General features: G+C 38.1%; 1 long non-coding RNA gene across 4 annotated transcripts; it reads right to left on the minus strand.

Annotated features, from left to right (window-relative positions):
- Positions 1–2446: 2446 nt before the first annotated feature.
- On the minus strand, positions 2447–3432 carry LOC127841751 (uncharacterized). 4 transcript variants are annotated; one of them, XR_008031312.1, is made up of 3 exons: positions 3404–3432; positions 3073–3130; positions 2447–2487 (listed from the first exon to the last, which is right to left on the minus strand). It is a non-coding gene; the product is annotated as an uncharacterized LOC127841751 (long non-coding RNA). The 4 variants fall into 4 exon arrangements; XR_008031310.1 differs by lacking the exon at positions 3404–3432 and adding an exon at positions 3326–3354; XR_008031314.1 differs by lacking the exon at positions 2447–2487 and adding an exon at positions 2876–2916.
- Positions 3433–5785: the final 2353 nt, after the last annotated feature.

Genomic DNA, 5785 nt, shown 5'->3' on the forward strand with positions numbered 1-5785 from the left:
TTATTATAGCCAAATCTTTGTTAAGTCGCTTAGCCAAGCAATGAATTGAAAAATGAGTGTCTTAAAATGGGAATGGTTGCTTACTTAATCAAGTGTTTGTAAGTGCATATTTGTTTAATCAGTAGATTTGCGGTGCCTAATATTCATCTGTAAGTACTTTTTGTTAAAAGTTCATACTGAAATTGTCATATGCTGTTTTATATGACATTTGATAGGTGAAGATGTGTGTACAATGCCAAAAGTCTGACCCACTGAAGCCACCAAAGAAACCTGAACTGAAATCAATCCATGTAAGTTATATAAAGCAAATACATTTATTGCCTTATTTTCTTCTTGCCGAATCATACGAATGTATAATGGCCTCAATTGCTTTGTTTACGGTCATTCAAATTTTTCAAGTAAATGATTAGATTTTTGTAAGAAACGTTCGAATAGCTGTGTATAGAATATGGATTTGGATGTGGCTATTGCTGTGCATACTAGTATTAACAATGACAAATAAGTTACAGTGAACTCACTTCTTTTGCAAGCCTTTCCTCACGGGTAATCTCACCCTTATCATTAGTTTACTTCTGCCATGCATAATTAACACTCCACTAATAAACTAAAAACATCTCTGTGTAATCTTGGGCACTCAATGTTAAGTATAATTTTCTTTTTACATTTAATAAATGAACTCATTTAGTCCATGCCCTTTATACATCTTCTGCAGACAATTTCAGTAAAAACAATCTTTTTACTGGTCCAGCAACCATTGAATAAGTTGGTTGTGATTTAATGGGTCACTTCAAAGAGACATTAGCTGGGAACCGATACATATTTACAGCGACTGATTACTATACCAAATGGGTAGAAGCATTTGCAATTCCAAACAAAACTGCTGTTGAGGTGTCAAAATGTGTTCAAAAACTGATATATCGGCATGGAGCGATGAATGCGATCTTAACAGATCAAGGAAGATAATTTGTGAATCAGGTACAAGTAAAATTTAACATCGAACTTTGAAATTCATTTGCTTAAGGTAAAAATGCAACCCATCCATACACTTTTTCTACTTCAGGTATTCAATTAACAATTTTGCCGATCCAGACTAACATCTTACTGGCCTTTTAGAATGCATATGCCCCCATATGTTCAAATAAAAGTCACAATGAGGTTTGCATGCAAGTTGAAATTCACTTAAGCTCAGAGTCTACTCTCAATTACCTCAGTTTTTATAGAGATATTGTGCTGAAATTGATTTTTTTTAGGTACAAGCTGTTCTTAAATTAGAAAAAGGGTTCTTCCCCATACCTAAGCTAATTTAAGTCAATTATAAATTGTAACAAATGTTATTGATTTTCTATATAAATTTTTAGCTTTTTCTTTAGTCATAAATGTAACAAGTACAGATTACTTCAAATATGCCTTTGTGGTGATTATATCCATTGCCTGAAAGAAAGCGTACATAACTATAAAGCGCAAGACAAGTCTAGCGTGCTGTCTATGGACAACTCTTGGTTATGTTTATAGAACACGTATGTCATGTGTATTACTATTGTAGATTAATCAAGAATTGTGCGAGAACCATCAACCATAAACTCACTGCTGCCTATCATCCACAGACCAATGGCTTGGATGAAAGAACAAATCAAACAATTAAAAGGTGAATACTATTATTTATTTAGAACATACTTTTTTGAAGTTATGATGAGCATGCTTATATAAGAGCATCACAACGTTTCGCTATCCGAAGCCTTGTCTGACTAATTGCAACAGATTTAAATATAGAAGTCTCTGGTATATTTAAGTATTTTACGACATAGAATGGATGTTATTTTGAGTCAATTCCTTGTAAATAGGTATACAGAAGATAAATGGGTGCATGCATAATAGCTGCCAGTAACCAAAGTCAATAGCCTATTAGTCATGATTGTATTGGAGTAAATAACCATTGAGAAATATCAAATTATTTGATTGGTTGCATGATGTCAGTACTCAGCATCTATTTATCAAGAAGTTAACAAGTGAAAACTTCACCCCCTGTCAACACGGCTACCTCTCAAGTGAAAACTACACATCCTGTCAACACGGCTACCTCTCAAGTGAAAACAACACCTCCTGTCAACACCGCTACCTCTCAAGTGAAAACTACACCTCCTGTCAACACGGCTACCTCTCACGTGAAAACTACACCCTTTGTCAACACGGCTACCTCTCAAGTGAAAACTACACCTCCTGTCAACACCGCTACCTCTCAAGTGAAAACTACACCTCCTGTCAACACGGCTACCTCTCACGTGAAAACTACACCCCTTGTCAACGCGGCTACCTCTCAAGTGAAAAATACACCTCCTGTCAACACGGCTACCTCTAAAATGAAAACTACACCCCCTGTCAACACAACTACCTCTCAAGTGAAAACTACACCTCCTGTCAACGCGGCTACCTCTCAAGTGAAAACCTCACCCCCTGTCAACACGGCTACCTCTCAAGTGAAAACTACACCTCCTGTCAACACGGCTATCTCTCAAGTGAAAGCTACACCCCCTGTCAACATGGCTACCACTCAAGTGAAAACTACACCTCCTGTCAACACGGCTACCTCTCAAGTGAAAACAACACCTCCTGTCAACACGGCTAACTCTCAAGTGAAAACTACACCCCCTGTCAACACGGCTACCTCTCAAGTGAAAACCACACTTCCTGTCAACACGGCTATCTCTCAAGTGAAAGCTACACCTCCTGTCAACACGGCTACCTCTCAAGTGAAAACTAAACCCCCTGTCAAAACGGCTACCTCTCAAGGGAAAACTACACCTCCTGTCAACACGGCTACCTCTCAAGTAAAAACTACACCTCCTGTCAACACGGCTACCACTCAAGTGAAAACCACACCCCCTGTCAACACGGCTACCTCTCAAGTGAAAACTACACCTCCTGTCAAAACGGCTACCTCTCAAGTGAAAACTACACCACTTGTCAACACGGCTACCTCTCAAGTGAAAACTACACCACTTGTCAACACGGCTACCTCTCAAGTGAAAACAACACCTCCTGTCAACACGGCTACCTCTCAAATGAAAACTACACCTCCTGTCAACACGGCTACCTCTCAAGTGAAAACTACACCTCCTGTCAACACGGCTACCTCTCAAGTGAAAACAACACCTCCTGTCAACACCGCTACCTCTCAAGTGAAAACTACACCTCCTGTCAACACGGCTACCTCTCAAGTGAAAACTACACCCCTTGTCAACACGGCTACCTCTCAAGTGAAAACTAAACCTCCTGTCAACACGGCTACCTCTCAAATGAAAACTACACCCCCTGTTTACACGGCTACCTCTCAAGTGAAAACTACACCTCCTGTCAACACGGCTACCTCTCAAATGAAAACTTCACCCCCTGTCAACACGGCTACCTCTCAAGTGAAAACTACACCTCCTGTCAACACGGCTACCTCTCAAGTGAAAACTACACCCCCTGTCACATAGCTACCTCTCAAGTGAAAACTACACCTCCTGTCAACACGGCTACCTCTCAAGTGAAAACTACACCTCCTGTCAACACGGCTACCACTCAAGTGAAAACTACACCCCCTGTCAACACGGCTACCTCTCAAGTCAAAACTACACCTCCTGTCAATACGGCTACCTCTCAAGTGAAAACTACACCCCCTGTCAACACGGCTTCATCTCAAGTGAAAACTACACCTCATGTCAACACGGCTACCTCTCAAGTGAAAACTACACCACCTGTCAACACGGCTGAAAAAAAGAAGAGGCAATTGAATTCTTAACGATGCCATCTGACCCTATACCACTTGCCAAAGGAGAGAGATTGACAGTGTGAGGTGAAGGGGTTGAAGAGACAAATCTCCAAACTCTGGAAGGCAACAACTGGGTAGATGAACAGGTAATGTACATTATACATATATATATATGACAGTCTGTCCGTCCGTCTGTCAATAACCCTACACTTAAATATTTTCGAAAGATTATACCATATATCCAGGGATTTGCAACCATCTATTAACAAAATGAATTTTTGCTAGGATATCGATTCTACGAATTTGCTTGTTTCTTGTCAGGATTCCTTAAATAAACATATATAATATTAAAGAAGTTTTCATGTGTAGCTAAATCTGATAAGTATTTCAATGGTATTTTGCAGATATTCAATGCATATCTGAAACTATTGTCAAGACAGTCGACAGACAGTTGGTGTCCTGGAGAAATAAGAATGTTTTCATTCCCATCGTATGCTGCCACTTAATGGATGGCTGAAAACTTTACGACATACAGATTTTCTAAGGTACCATTAGTATTATATGATTTTTGTTTTCAAAAAAGAAAAAGAATGTGATATTTGATAAATATCATTTGCAGTTGAAAGGTAGCTCTTTGAGGAGGAGGATGTTGACAGAAATTGATGTAACCTTTTATTTATTTATTTGTTTGCAATGGGTTGGGGGGGGGGAATTATCAATGAGGGGTGAGAAATAGGGTATTTAAAAATATTTTTAAAACAAGCATATTCGTTAATTGATATCACCAATGGCTGACAATATTCTTTGTTCCGTAAAATAACAATGTGTGCTTTTAAGGCAGTTTCCCTCATTTCCTTGTGTCTGGGTCTTAAATAGCCGTTTATTTTTACCACATTTGTGATATTGAATATATATTTTAATTATGCGTTTACAAACTCCAGTTATCAAGACATATAGTATGTCAATAAACTTTATTGAGTTATCATTTTAACACACGTGCAACATCAATTGATAGTGATTTTAAAATTTAAATGGATAATTGGTAAATCTTACATTTGAAGCGTACTATTATTCACCAAATATATTACATGACAATTAATACAGAACTAATTTTCGATAGGAGGACTTTACCATGTACTTGATTATGGTGCCCAGGTGCCATAATAGCCATTGGGTTTTGCTGGTGGCCCAGCCTAAAACCAAAACTGTCAATGTTTATGACTCGCTGGGTGGTGACAACAAGGTTTTCTATGAGCTTTTCAGGTAAGCGAAAATGTGTTGAAAAATTAAATTCAGAAAAAAGGACTGGACATGTGCTTCAACTCATAAAACTCATATGTCAATACATGTGTGTGCAAAAGACAATAAAGAGCTTGCAAATCTATCAGTTATTCATGTAACAGTAAGCAGGAGACATGGAATAAAAACTCGTCCCCTTTACCATGCCAAGTTCAAAACACTTGATTTCCTTGATAGACTATCAAAATAAGGAAACTAATTAAATGGAACATTGCAATATTAATTTACATATGTTATGTCAGCTTTTAATCTTTAGAAACCAAAAACTTGGTAGTGAAAATCAGGTTTTTCATGTTCATTCACTTTTTTACTTAATTTTTAATCATTGTAAGGCCCCAAGATTTGTCAGTGCAATTTATTGACTGGAAATCATTTGCTTGATCCATCCCCACTTTTATTAACAAGGAATATCAACTTCCATAAAATCTAGGTTCAAAAACTTGACATGGCTTTGAATTTATAATCTTTCAGTAAGTTCATGCGCGTCCGGTCCAATGCAATGTGTGATGGAATGGATCAGTGGCATTTTTCATCAACAGCGCAGAACCGACAAACTGATGGAACAAGCTGTGGCATCTTTACTTTGATGGTATGGCCATACATATCAGCTGGTCAAGCCAAAGATAAGACACCACCGCCACCAACATCATTATTTCAAACTAATACTTGGTCTTGCACTTCTCACAGGCGATAGGTATCAGCTGTTCAAGCAAATTATATAAGACACAACCACCA

The sequence above is a fragment of the Dreissena polymorpha genome, chromosome 8, assembly GCF_020536995.1.
Source record: "Dreissena polymorpha isolate Duluth1 chromosome 8, UMN_Dpol_1.0, whole genome shotgun sequence".
NCBI classification, from domain to species: Eukaryota; Metazoa; Mollusca; class Bivalvia; order Myida; family Dreissenidae; genus Dreissena; species Dreissena polymorpha.